The sequence below is a fragment of the Hydra vulgaris genome, chromosome 14 (assembly GCF_038396675.1).
Source record: "Hydra vulgaris chromosome 14, alternate assembly HydraT2T_AEP".
Lineage (NCBI taxonomy): Eukaryota > Metazoa > Cnidaria > Hydrozoa > Anthoathecata > Hydridae > Hydra > Hydra vulgaris.
This window is the reverse complement of record NC_088933.1, coordinates 37,027,306-37,043,277: the sequence shown is the minus strand read 5'-3', so window position 1 is coordinate 37,043,277 and position 15,972 is coordinate 37,027,306.

Here is a 15,972-nt window from a genome sequence, read left to right as displayed (position 1 = left end):
AATTTATGGATGACCCCTAAGTAGCAAGTTTTGTTTGAGTCGTCACAAAACCACCAACCCCCTTCCCCTTGTTGCGTGACGTAATTTATGGACGACCCCAAACCTTTCTTTTTATTTTATTTTTTTATTTTTTTTATTTTATTATTTTATTTTTTATATGTCTTTTTGCCCAACACTCTAACCAACTGAATACTCTAACCAACACTCTAACCAACTAAATATTTTAAACAACACTCTAATCAACTGAATACACTAAGCAACATTTTGATTGACTTTTACTGTTTTACATTTTTTTCAGACATGATTTCTTCTATTGTTAAAGCGTTGTTTCGAAACTTGATGTTTAAAAAACGTTTTTGTGTAACTATCGTTACAGACAGTGTTACGATATAGTTTTTGGAGTATCTCATTGTTGATCTTTTTTAGTTTTTAAGTTATGTTATAGTGTTTGGAGTGTCTCATTGTTCATCTTTTTATGTCTGGTCTACACAAGTAAAGAAAACAAAGAAAAGGAAATTAAAGAAATGAACAATTCTAAATCAGAGTGTAGTATTAAAGTGTTACTGAAGTCTAAACGTCTTCCCAGCCGGCCTTTTCTCCAAAAAAACGTCTTTTGAACGTTCAAAGGACGTTCTGAACGTGATTTAAAGTTCAAAAGATGTCTTTTTAGAACCAAATGTTGGCTAGGTAAAAAATCGTTTATGTACTTTTTTATGGAATGAGAAAACAAGAAAAAATATTGGTGTAACTTTATAGAGTATTAAATATTTGTGTAATTAGTGTCAATAGAAATTATGCAAATACATTAAACTCCTTAAAAAATGTATTAAAAAGGAAATAAACCCAGTTATTGTGCTGAATTAAAACGGCAGATTGTATCAGTGACTGCATATCTATTGATACAGAAGTTATGGCCTCCAAACAAGAGCAGCTTATTATCTTGGATGTCCAGATTGTCTGCAAGGGTTTCCGTTGTCGTTTAGCAATATTGAAAAGTCTTTCAAGTGGTTTGCATAGCGTTTATTATTAAGTTGCAGTCGTAGTTTTAACTTTTACACATGTGATATCATTATAAAAAAGTAATATGTGTCGTAAGAACACTTGGTCAAGAAAAGATCTTTTTATTCAAATCCATCCTGCTCTTGCACAAGAAGCTTTATACAAAAGTGCTACAACATAGTTGTTCAGAAATTGATACAAACACCAAAAATACTTACAAACTAAACTATTCATGAAGCAAGAGTGAAACAAGACCCCACGGAATGCAAATTTCCTAATAAAGTAGTTTTTCGATACTGGAGTTTCTGTTGCCATGATTTAATGTGAAAAAAAAAGAGATTTAGTTCACTTAATTTTCTTAAATTAAACAGCAACCTTAAAAGAATAAGAATAAATCTCAATTTTATCAAATTTCATACATTTCAAGCAAAAATGATATAAAAAATTTCCAGCGAAAATAGGTGCAGTTGCTTACATTACCCTACAAATACAAACAGTTTTTCTAAATACTTTTTTATTTTTTTTTTGCCCAAAGAATCTATGATATGTGCCCCAAGAAATCCTTACGTTCTTATCACAGAGCACCACGGAAGAGAAAATGAAATGAAGTTCACACCTTCTTTCTTACCAATTTTATAAAACTTGCTCAGAGGTTGTGTTGAACCATGGATCTCTAGCTTCTGAGGCAAGCACACTAACCACTGTGCTACGGCTGTTACCATTAATTTCAAATCAAGACCAGATCTTTATAGGATTTGATAATGTACCTAATTTTTTTTAAGTATAAAACACATAGCCATTTAAAGAAAAATAGTTTTTGCCGAGCGCCATAAATTTTAATGGGCTGTTTACTGGTTTACTTTCTATCTATTTTTTTACTAACTGCATTTTTCATAAATATAACATTTTTCTGTGCTTACGGAAAGTTAAAAGTGAGATGACTAATTTTTTGTTTGAGCATGTACAAATATTTTGGTCTTTAAAATTGATTTCAATAATCCTTCAGGGCTAACCGAAAATTTTAGAGGGTAATATAAAGATGCTCCTTTAGACCCCCTGTCTGATTATATAGCAGTTTAAGTCTGACTATATACCAGTTTAAGTCTGACTATTTAGCAGTAATGTATTTTTTAGCTGCATTATACTTTGATTTTTAAATTTAAAAAAGATTTAACAGAACTGATTAACTAAAATAGTGTGTATCATGGAAATAAGCAAAAAAAAAAAGTATGAAAGCTGAACTTAAAACACTTTTCTTCAGTACAAGGATACTGTAAGTTGTATAGGGCAACGGGTGTAATTATTTTTTAAAAGGACACGTCTAAAAACTAACAATCACATTATTCAAATATAAATTCAGCCTTGGTTTCTAATTTTTAAATACAAAAGCAGCAATTCTTTTTCTGCCAACATATTTTTTTGTGGCAACATTTACTTCAAAAATATTGCCACTAAAGACAATGTTTCTCAACAAATTTCCAGAATTGTTAATATGGTGCAACTTTACAAATTATGGAATAGTATCGTTTTTTAATTTTTTAGAGACTTGTTAACGATCGAAAAGGGGTCGGTCAGAAAAAAAGGTTTTAAACTCGGTGTAAATTAGTGTTGTGACCAAAACTAAAAATCGTAACTAACTTAATTAAAAAAACCGTACCTAAAACTAGCCGACAAACTTTTTAGCCTAACTAAAACTAAACGACTAACTTTTTAGTTAACTAAAATTAGTCGACTAACTTTTTAGTTAACTAAAATTAGTCGACTAATGTTTTAGTTAACTAAAATTAGTTGACTAACTTTTTACTCTAACTAAAAATAGTCGACTAACCTTTTAGCTAATTTAAATTAGTCGACTGAATTTTGAGTCTAAATAATACTAGCATGGGTGTCGATAGCCTTTACGCCGCCTGGGACAGAAAAACCAGGTCGACGCACAGTGGGCCAGAATTATTTCTTACTGGATAAAATTCATAACTAATTTAATATTAGAGCTATATTCACTAAAATTAGTATGAGTACCAATATCATGTCTGCGCTTTTTATGAAGTTAATATTTTTTTATTTCGTTGCTATGGATACCTTTATTTCGTTCAGCAACAACCTAAATTTGGCATGAGTACCAATATGAGATCACACTTCTCACAAAAGTGATAATTTTTTAATTTTGGTTGCTATGGATACTTATATTGCCTAATTACCAGATGCTTTCCTTAATTACAAAGTGGTAAATTGATATTTAAATATTTTATCGGATATTTGACCCACCTATATTGATAACAATTGAGTATTTATGTAAATAATGTTTTAGAAATAATATAAGCAAAAAATATTGCAAGAAAACATTGTTAATTTTAAATTACATCAAAAAATTAGAAAACAATAATATTGTTTGAAGATTGTTTAAGTAATTGTAAAACATCTGAAGGAAATGCTTTATGATTTGTTTAGTGTGATGTTAATTTACGCAGTGATGAAATAACAGAATCACTGGAAACTCGGAGTCTATTGATAAGATTAGTATTTGTTGCTCTTCTCGATGTTTTTCGGCTGAAATTTTCGCGATAAGATTAGAAGTCTGTATGTCTAGCCTCTTTAGCTTCCTCTGATATTAGTCCGTTGGTTAATAAAAGGCTTTTAGTTATGTCGTGTCCATGTATCAATACTTTGTGAACTGATTGAGCCATGTAATATCATGGATAAAGGAACACATATAGTCTAACTGTGTCAAAGCAATAATCCTTGAATTTTAAGCAGTCTATTTCATATCCTAAAGAGAGCGTTACCAAGATAATTTAAAATATGAATATAAGGTTTTGATCAAAACCCAGACCCAGCAAACACACAACGTTGTAACAACGTTGAAATAACGTTGATCAACGTCGATCAACGTTATTTCAACGTTGTTTCAACGTTGTGTGCTTGCTGGGGAATTTCAGCTGTTTGTTCATATGCTGCAAAAGCACACTTTGAGGTAATGCTATTATTGCTTGTACCAGAACCACCACTTTTAGGGAAATCAACAACAAGTCCCATTTTGTTCAAAAAGTCAGTCTGAATCTTTTGTTTAGCTACCGATGCCTTTCCTTTGTGCTCTTTAGATCTTGCTTGCCACTTTCTTGTTTCTTTTTTATATGCAATGTGCAATACCATCTCAAAAAACCAAATCCATGCCTGAAGACTGGAAAGATCATATTTGAACTCTCTGTTAGTATAATCTATATTAAGGATATCAAGACTATTCATATTTTTTGAGAGACATCACACACTGAACAGCATTGGTGTGAGTTTTTTCAGATAATATTGTATAAACCTTCTTATTAATCATTGTAAGTTCAATAATACAATTCACTTCAATAGAAGATTCGCCAACCTCTAATAAAATTATACCCAAGCTTTCTATCTCACTTTTAATCTACTGATCTTCTTCAATCACAGACTCCTTGGATTCCATATTGTATGTAAATCTTATGGGTCTATAATAGGCTGTGGAGGACGACTTTTGATTTCTCCAAATAGGCACCTTTTCGTTGCTGTTGTTAAATCCAGTCAAATTCAATTAAACTTGACAAGTAGTAAATAGAGATTCTTCACGCTTTAAACCTCTGTTAATGTCAGGTTTTAATAAAACTTGTTTATAAATACTTTGGCCAATGGACCATCAAAACCAGATATCCACGTGAATGTTATTCATTTTATTGCTTTCTCGTTCAATATCAAATGCCTCAGCACAGGTTCCTGAACTGCACAGATTCTTTGCAAAGTATGAGTCATTAAATCTTTTAAAGGAACTGAAGCTGAATAGTTCTCTACTGTTATATTTGCAGGATAACATTTCAATTTTGCATCTTTGACATCATTGTAGGCGGGGTAGATGTTATATTCTTTTCCCAAGGCTCCACTTCTAATCAATTGATAGGAAGCTTTTGTCAGACTTGCATCAATTTTTAAAGCCAGTGCTTCGTCTGCTGAATATTTAGTTGCTCTATCTGTATTTGAAATATTTAAAACGTTCTTGGCAGCAATAACAATGGATTCATATCTAAACTTTTTATAAGCAGCAAAAAATAATTCATTGGATAAATGAGATTCAATTAAACAAGATACTCGCCGTTTTTTAGTTTTATTAGAACTATTATCAAATGCAACTGGTTTTCGACCACGTCTACATGCAGTTGGTTCATTGTCTTTTTTTCTGACAATTTATTATTCATTAAGCCAGTTCACAAACTTCTTTTTGCAAAGTTTTTGGCAGTATAGTTTGCAGATTTTCATTTTTTTTATACAAGCAAACAAACATTAAACAACATGTCTAAAATCAAAGTCTTTAAATTCAGCAAATTTTGGCTGAATAAATTTCAATATATCTTCAGTAATATTTTGTTTTAAAATACTTATATTGTTTTTATTGGAGAAAATTATGAATGTCTAAGTTTAATAAAATCATATCTAAATAATTATTGTAACAAGTATTTTTTATTTAAAAGTTTAATGTTACAATATATATGCAGCGTGGACTACTAATTCTTGTTATTTATTAAGTTACTACAAGTGTTAGTTATTAAAAATAAAAGTAATTAAATTATTGTAAGTGCTAGTAATTAAGTTATTAACAACTACCTAAAATATGTTGTTGTTATGCTATGCAAAGTAAGGTATCCATAGCAACCAAAAAAATTAACCTTATAAGAATTGTGAATCTCATTTCAATACATACCCCCAATATTGCGTACTTAGTGCAAATAAAATACTGCTAAAACAACGTTGATGTTAAAATGAGTTGTTGCTATGCAAAATTTAGTACCATAGTAACTAAATTTTGCATAGCAACAACTCATTAACAACTCACTAACTAATAATTACCACAAATTGTGGTAATTATTAGTTATAGTGCGGCATAAAATTAATTTCTTAAGGAATTTTTTTTTAATCTGTGATTTTCAAAGTATAACTGAGACAACATGCTACGACAAATTTATTTCACACATTGGTTTTTCTTATCTCTAAATACTCAAGAATAACATGTACTAATTTTTTGTTTCAAAAGGTAGATGTAATTGAAATATAACACCAAGTTGATGTCACCGTTAATTACTTATTCATAATTTTTTTTTTTTAATTTCAATATTCAAATGCTTAGAGTCCTGGTAAGTAAGGGGTTTAATATAAACAAAATTATCAAGAAATTTCTCCTAATATGTATATATACTAAAATTAAATAAGTTTTCAAGAATAAACAACTAAAATTTTTCCCATTTTGTTCACCTACTGGCGCCTCAATGTCTCAAAATTTTCCTATATTTTCAGAGAAAGGACCTATTTATTTATTTTTTTTAGATACCTTCTTTTTCTTTGGCTGCCCTTGGACATCTGCCGCCTTGGGCAAACTGTCACTTTCGCCAAACTTGTCCCTTTATAATTTATTTTATATAGTAATAATATATAAAATATATTATTAATATATTAATAAATATATAGTATAATTAATTTATATAATATATTTACTAATAACTATATTATAAAAATTAATTATATTTTATATAATATAATTAATTCATATAATATAGTTATTAATAACTATATTATATAAATTGATTATATTATATATACAATTAATAAATTAATAATAATATATTTTTAGCCAAATAAAAAGTCGACTAGTATTCAGGTCCGCCGAGAGAGAGAGAGGGGGGGGGTGAAGAGAAAAGGACAGTTTGTCGCAGGCAGCAGATGTCCAAGAGGCGCCAAAGAAAAAGAATTTTTTTCAAAAGTTCTGACATAAACGACACCATGAACTTTAATTAGAGTTCTATCAGAATGTTCAAAAAAAAGTTTGTTAATACATGATCATTGTACCGTATCAATTAACTTTTAGTTCATTTAGTTGGCAAATTTGATTTTTTCAGATAAGTTAGTCAGGATATGTGGACCTTTCAGACCGGCCAGTCGGCAAATTTTAAAAAGTGAGGACTTTCATTTTCTTTTCCAGCCAGCAACAATTTTAACGGCGCTCTTGACGTGATACCAACTTGCGCTGGCTGTGTAAGCTACAGAGGTGGTTACAACCATTTCAAAAATGAAATATCTTAAAAAATGCAATTTATGCATTAAACTCCCTAATTATAACTATTAGACAAAAATAATTTTTATAAATCTTGTTTATGCGTTATTTGTGAGGAGGGTAGATCTCCAAGAATTTATTTATTTGCCTTTACGAATTGCTGTAAGTTACAATTTACTGTTGTAACTTGCTAAAGCGTATGAATTTAAAGGTTTGCTTTTCAGAGTTTTTAAGATTTTTCAAGAGAAATAGTTTTCAATTTATAATTAAACTATAACGAATAATAAAAATAATTATGTGAAACAAATTTATAAAAAATAGATAGTGCAATTTTTTTTTTAAAGTTATGTTTTGTGCCGGAACTATATTCGGATTTCCTTTATGTAACACCTCCAATCATTTTTGATGTAAAAACTCGTAAATTAGTTAGATCTACATTCCTAAAGCGCTAATATATTTATTTACGACAATGAGGTTGTAAAAGTTAGACAATTAAAGTTTTTTTATTAAATTTATATTGTTTAATTAAATTTATATTGTTTAATTAAATATCTGTTAAACTACTAACTTTTATTTTTATTTTAAAAATTGTAAAAAGTAAATTAACTAGTTATGTATTCGGTATAGTTATGTGTTCGGTATAGTTATGTGTTCGGTATAGTTATGTATTCGGTATAGTTATGTGTTCGGTATAGTTATGTGTTCGGTATAGTTATGTGTTCGGTATAGTTATGTATTCGGTATAGTTATGTGTTCGGTATAGTTATGTGTTCGGTATAGTTATGTATTCGGTATAGTTATGTGTTCGGTATAGTTATGTGTTCGGTATAGTTATGTATTCGGTATAGTTATGTGTTCGGTATAGTGGCGGATTTTTTATAAGGTAAACTAAGCAGTTGCCTTAGGCTTCCTTAAAAAAAAGGTTCGTAATTTTAATCTGAAAAAAATATATAAAATATACAAATATATACTGTATTAAATTAAAAAGACTTGTCATCAAATGAGGCCCTCGAAGTGTCTCTGCCTAAGGCCTGAAATGCTTTAATCCGTCATTGATTCTGTATGAAATTATTTTTTATTAAAATATCAGCTGTTTTAACCAAGTTATTCTACTAAAAAACCGAGTGTTATTTAATTCAGCAAAATAACATTTGGGGCAATACATCTACAGACAAAACATTTTATTTACCTATTTTTCACAAATTATATATGGTTTTTGGTATTTCTTGCCTGTTGTCTTCCATTTATGTTCGTAGAAAGTAATGCCTTTAAAGAACTTGTTTTTTACTTAAATCCAAAGTACAAAGTGCCTTGCCGAAAGAAGTTAAGATCTCTTTTAACAGAATTATATCGAGAAAAAGTTGAACTTTTGAAGTCTAAATTATGTTCAATTAAAGTTTTATCTATACTACTGACGGGTGGACGTCCTGTCAAAACTATAGTTACATATCTGCAACTGCACATTTTATTTCTGACAAAACCACTTCCATCAGTTTTTGTTTGGGATTTGTATACCTTGATGGGCGACACGAAGCAGATAATTTAAAAGACGCTTTACTGAAAATTTTTGAAAAATTCAAGGTAGATGATAAAACGATGAGTGTAGTATCCGACAACACCAGTAACATACGCAACTGTTTAAATTCTTTAAAAGTTAGTTTAAACATTCAACCAATAAGATGCATGGGGCATGTTTTGCAATTAGTAGTAAAAAATGTTATAGATTTAGTTGAAGAAGGTGAAAATGATATCATCTAAATTCTTTTTTATTGCAAAAACATTAACCAAGTGCAGAAAAATTGTTACATCTTTTAATCATTCATCTCAACTCAATGATTTAATAGAAGAAAGTCAAATGCGACAAGGTGTTGAAAGAAATCACGCATTTCATTTGATTCAAGATGTGAAAACTCTTTGGCACTCCACGTTTCTCATCGCAGAAAGAATGGTTAAACTTCACTCCTACATAAAAGATATCTTTAATTCTAAACAACAATACAAAGATATGAGAAAAAATTTGCTTGATGAAGATAAAATAGTTAACTTAAAAGAACGGTAAAAGCATTAGCAAACATTAATCAAGTAAGTATTTTACTTTCAGGTGATACTTATGCAACATGTTCTTTAATTATTCCAAGTATAAAGTACCTTGAGAAGCAACTAAGTAAGAAAAAAAGTGAAACCCTTCTCTAATTATAATTTTAAAATTGCATTTATTAGAATCTTTAAAAACTTACAAAGACTCATATGATTTACAAGTTGGTTTAGTTGGACTAAACCACCTTGTAAATCATATGGACTTTTAACACGCGCATGCGTCATATTTTGTTCAAACGTTTGTAAACAGAAACGATCGCAGTTAAAAAGGGATTTCTAACTAAAGTTGTATACACTTCAAACTCTAATTATTTGTGGATAATGCTAAATTATCTCTAAGAATTTATGTCTAAACAAAACTTTGTTGTTTTTCTGGGAAAGTTTAACCTGTGCTTACATTATGGTCTATATTTTAGAGTTGCAAATTTTTTAGTCATTACCTTTAGTTTTTTTTGAAAATATAGTAGTGTGAATCATTTAAAACTAAAATTATAGCTGGGTTACTTTTTTTTGTTATAATTTAATGCTTTTAAAAATTGATTAGTTTTCTTTTTATTTGAAGGTCTAAAAATACTGACAGAACTAATATTTACGCCATAACACTGCCATTTATATTCTGAAAACCCATTTGCAATGTCTAAAAACCCTTTTGCAATGTTTCATAAAATTATTTTAAGTATCAGCAATTTTTCTCTACTTAGGCAGAGCTTTTTGTTGATATTTTTTTACAGTTGGGTGTTTTTTTATTAAGTGCTTATCCATTATACTTTTGAGTTTACCTGTTCCTTTCATGCGCCAGTAGGTACTCTTCATGCTGTTAAATTCAGCATGAATACTCTCTACACCCTGTTCTCCATAAGTACCAAGTCTTACTCCCCATTTCCTAATGAAAGATGCATGATATTCAAGCATTTGAAGCTTAGGTGTAATTGAATCATTTGGCCAATTATCACGGAAGTATTTCATAAAATCTTCAATATGATTTTCTGTGAATATATAATAATAATGTATATATAAAAATAATACATGTCATACCAAGATATTGAATGTTTTCTTTGTTAAACTGCTTGCAGGAGTTAATAAGCTTGTGGCAAAACCCAAACTTATCAAATAGGACTTTAAAGTTCTGACAAATACAGTTTCTTAAATATAGTTTCTTTAATAGTTTCTTAGTGTACGTTAGTATCGTTGAACCCAAGTTCGACTATAAGCTTTGGTATTGCGTTGCATAGTTCGAGGATACTTTTCATCTAATAATGTTTTTTAAATAAAATAAGTTATATATGTTAAATTACACTTTCAATTTACACAATTTTTTCAAATATATATTAGATATACATATACATAAAAGCAAATACATACTGACCATACCTATTTAAATATACTTTTTTTTTAATTTGGAATAAACGAATATACTACTTTATATTTAAGAACTATATGATTAGTTTACCTTAAACATTTTGTTAACATGGTTACCAACAAAACTTTTCCTATGGTATACTTGTCTTTGCACTCCTAACAAATTAAATACCTCATTGAGTTTATTTACTAGAGGGCCAAATGACATCTTTATATGGTCAGTTTCTTTCATTATTTTCAATTTTGAGATTTATGAATATAAATATGGCGATTGATTCTCATATAAATACAAAATACAGATATAAAAACAAAAAACACCAAAACATAAAATATTAGAAATAACATATCTATTAGGATCCAAACAAAAGGTATTATTTATGATTTATATTTTTAGTGAACAATAAAATTTAAAATGTTTAACTTTTCTTTTTTTTTCTTTCTTCAAAGTGAATTATGTGTGGTTCAAATACTAACTTCATGTATTCTTCATTTTCATGGTGAGATAATATGTGAGTTTCAAGTGCTTCTCTTATGATACATTTTTTATCTTCAAGATCCTGAGTACTTATCAATTGTTTTATTTAATGTTGCTTCTTAATATATTTGTTAAACTCTTCAGAGTCAAGTGTTTGGTTGTTAACTGCCAAATGTTTGCAACATTTTTTGTTTAATAACATGAAATACGACAGCATCAGTATCCTTTGCGATAACACTTTTTGAATTTAATGCAAATGTATCTGAAAGACGTATTTGTGATGATGATGTTGACAAGTTTGAGGACATTGGTATTGGAGTCTGATAAATATTTTGTTGATTCATGTGTTCTGACAGTTGTGACACTTTAAATAATCTACCACAATGTTGCTTACATTCTTCTGGAATATTATTTATCATTTCAATAACATTGCTAGAGGCGGTCAATTGAAAATATAAAAAACCCATAAATTGAAATTGAAAAAGAGCATTTACGGCATTTCGTTTTAGATAATAGTTTATTATTGATAAGTGGTAATACACATAGTGCACAAAACGAATGCAGACAGTTTTTTAAAATAACTGGTTTATACATAATACCATTACAAATATGACAGACACAAAGATGTACATGTGGATTAAAGTTTTGGTCAATGTCTTGTAGTTTCAGATTTAAAGTTGGTAGTGATGAAATTTTAGCTTGTTTGTTATTTAATGCTTGTCGAGTTAAAAAATTTTCATCGGCAATACTTAAGGGCATTCGCTTTACAGTTTTCTTTCGTTTCCTTCCTTTATTTACTTTGAAGCAAACACATTCACATTTCTTGCAATTGCTAATCCAGGTTCTTAATTTAAGATTAGTATTTGTACCTTTTTCTATGTTTCTCATTATTGAATAGCATCTGTAACACATCTTCTGTGGGTGCATCTTTGGGTCGTCCTTGTCAATTCGAATAAAAAAATGCAATTCTATTCTAATTACATGGTTTGTTAAAAGAACACAACGATTTCCAAGATTTTTTCATAATTTTTTTAGTTTTGTTATATGAGACTCAGTCATTTTTATATTTATTTATAGCCAAATAATAGGATTTGATGTACACTGTACATTAAATCCTACTACTTAAAAAAGTAACCCAAGTCTAATTTTTTTTGATATAAAGATAAACTCCACTAGTTTTAAAGCCTAAAAATTTAAATAAGCGCTTAATTATCCAGTTTTAGTAGTATACATAGCCATAAAATTCCTGATCATTTGAAAATAGCAAAAGTTCCACCAATATTTAAAAGAGGAGAGTTGTTGAATGTCAGCAATTACCGTCCTATCTCTGTTCTCTCTGTTTTTTCTAAAATTTTAGAGAGAATTCTTTATAACAAAATTTTCCAACATCTGTCTCAAAATAATATATTATGTAAAAATCAGTATGGGTTTAAGAAATTTAACTCTGAACTACTGAGCCCGCTATACTAAAAATAACTCAATATATTATAAATTCATTTGAAAATTCCAAATTTACTTTAGGCATTTTTGCTAACTTATGAAAAACGTTTGATATGATTTACCATAAAATCCTTTTCAAAAAACTAAAATATTATGGAATCACAGGAAATTTTCTTAAGCTAATAAAAAGTCATTCACACAATAGAAAACAATTTGTTCCTTTTCACCAATCGTCGCGATTTCAATTATTAGAAATAACTTGCAGAGTTCCTCAAGAATCTGTACTAGGACCTCTTCTTTTTCTCGTTTACATAAACGACCTCTATGAAGCATCAGCAAATATAACGGTCATCAATTTGATGACCGTTATATTTGCTGATGACACAAATTTTTTTATCTCATAGCAACATAACGACACTATTTTCTTGTATGGACAATGAATAAATGAAAGTTTCTCAATGGTTTAAATCAAACAAACTTTCTCTGAATATTGAAAAAACAAAATGGTCTCTTTTTCATTCTAACTCTAAAAAACGTCTACTTCCAATCGAGCTTTCTCCTCTTTTTATTGATGGCGTTCTAATTAAGAGAGCAACATGTACAAACTTTTTTGAAGTTTCAATTGATGAAAATCTCACATGGAAAAAACATATCGAAAACATTACCTGAAAAATTTCGAAAAGTATAGGTATATTATATAAAGGAAGAAGCATGTTAAATAAACATATTTTAACTCAACTATACCACTCATTCATTCATTGCCACATAAAACATGTGAATGCGGCTTGGGGTAGTGTTAATAAAAGTAAATTAGAACCTCTTCATCGCCAACAGAAACATGCTGCACGTCTTATTAATTTTAAAGACTGTTTTTCACGTGCTAAGCCTCTTTTTATTGAAATGAATATTTTAAACATATTTCAACTAAATACTTTTAATGCACTGTGTTTTATGTTTAAATGTAAAACTCGTACAACTCCGGTTTCTGTTCACAATTTATATTCCTTAAAAGAAAAAAATAAATATAATTTAAGAAATGATAATTTCCTTCTTCAACCAGATTACAAAACCAATTTAGGCAAGTTTTGTATTTCTTTTCGAGGGGCGTTTTTATAGAACAATATAGTTTTGAAACATTTTCATTTTTCTCACGACTGGAACTTATTCGCATTTAAAAGAAAATTAAAAAATATTAATAAATGTTTTTACAAATTCTTATATAAAAAATATTTATTTGACTATATATTTAAATTTTGTTTTATTAATTTTATTTTTGTGTATCATGTTAATTTAATTCATACATTTTATACCTATCAAGTCTTGTATTTTAAGTATTTATATAAAACGTTAATTTTTACTTCCAACTTTCGTTTTATAAACTTTATTTGACTGCCTTATTTATTTTATACACATTATAAAATTATTTTAACACGTAACGATTGTAGGCGGTTCTTGATGACAAAATCATGTGATCTTCTGCAAGTCTCCGCGTTCTTATTTTATATGCAACAAAATTTGTAATTTTTTATTTATATGCATTTTCTTTCATTTATTTTATTGTAATAGTCATTGTGAAGAAATAAAAGAACAAAAAAAAAAAAAATCAAGTCTGAATTTTCCGCGTATTTAGAGATACTAAAACTTAAAGATTTAAATGTGAAAAAATACATTTTCCATGGTCATATTTAAATTAATTTAAATAATGGGATATCAAATATACATCTTTAGCTTTGTAGCAAAGCTATAAGCTACTTTTTTAGGATATGGTTAAAAAAAATTACATAATAAAAGCGAAATAACGATATCTTTTTTAATAAAAGTTGCGCATGCGCAATGTAAAATGCCGCGATTGTTCAATATTAAACCACCGTGAAATCAACAGCCTAAAATGCAAACCCATAATTAATATAAAAATATATATACATTTTATAAAAGCTACATCAACAAGATAATAATGTGATTAAGTGTCTTTTTTTAATTTTTTGTTTTAATTTTGTAGAAGAAATTAAAGAATCACAATCGACAATAAAGAAACTAAACTGTAACAGTATGCGGATGACACTGTCTTTTTCTTATCAACTGATAACTCAATAATAGCTTTAGGCAACGCTCTAAACATATACAAACGAGGTACAGGAATAAAGTTGAACATTTCCAAATGCCAAGGTCTGTGGCTTGGACGAAACAGATCAATAATAAAAGACAGTTTTCTAAATTTCGCATGGCATAACACAACTCTTAAGAATCTAGGTATTGATTTCTCTAATTCTAATCAATATATCAACCGACAATGGAGCGAAAGCATAGAAAAATTGGACAAAAAGATAGAAAAGTGGGAAAATTTAAATTATCGATTAAAGGAAAAGCTCTAATAACCAACCAAACACTACTAAGCGGCCTATGACATCTTGCTTTCACCCTACCTATACCATGTGACAAAAACATAAAACTAATAGAACGAAAAATCGACAACTTCCTTTGGAATAATAGCTCCATAAAAACACCTAGACAAGTTTCCAAACTCCCTATCAATAAAGGCGGTTTAAACATTATCGACGTGAAAAAAAAATTACAATCAATTCAACTAAGTTGGATTTCCAAATATTTTGATGAGAACAAGCAGGGAGCATGGAAAGATTCAGCCCTTTATATTTTTAATAATTACCGACATGCAAATCAAGGGAATCTTATATTTCTTACCACGCATTCTTCCAAATCATTAAAAACTCTACCCCCTACTACCGTCAAACAATAAAAACGTGGAGTCATCTCTATAGAAAATTCAACAACCACAGAAATCTTTCCATCGAGGAAGTACTAAACCAACCATTATTCTACAATCCATATATAAGGCACGAGCGTAAAATCCTCAAACCATCTCCAGAATCCATAAACAACAGCATAATCAAGATAGGAGACATTTCAAAAGTATTTGCTAGCGGCTTTCTAGAGAGTCAACTCATCGGTATAAAGCAACACCTTCTAACAAAAATAATAAATTCACTACCGCCGAAATGGAAACACCTCATAAATTCGCAAAGCTAAAGCTACAACTACAACAAAGCACTAACATCTATTTATCTAAAAAACTCACCCTCTCTCAAATTTATAAACCTCAAACCAAAAAATATATACATCTCCAAAAATAATGCAGAAATAAACCTAACAGGAAAATTTTACAGATGGGCAGACTACTATAAATATAGCATGAGAAACATAACAACAAAAGACTATTCCCAATTATTTAACTACATCCACAAAAGTAACATCAACTATAAAGCAGACGAAATTAAATACAAACTAGTACACTTTGCAATTCCAACCAACTCGATTTTTAAAAAAAGAGGTTTTGTAACAGACGATCTCTGCCCTCAATGTATGAAAAAAAACGGAAAACCTTCCCCATATGATGTTTAGATGTGAAAAAGCACAACCAGTCATAAAATACACACTCGCTCTTATTCAAAAAATCTATCCACATCATCCACCTCTTAAAAATACATTCAAAACTTTACCTTTTCCTTTAACACCTGTAAATTTTATA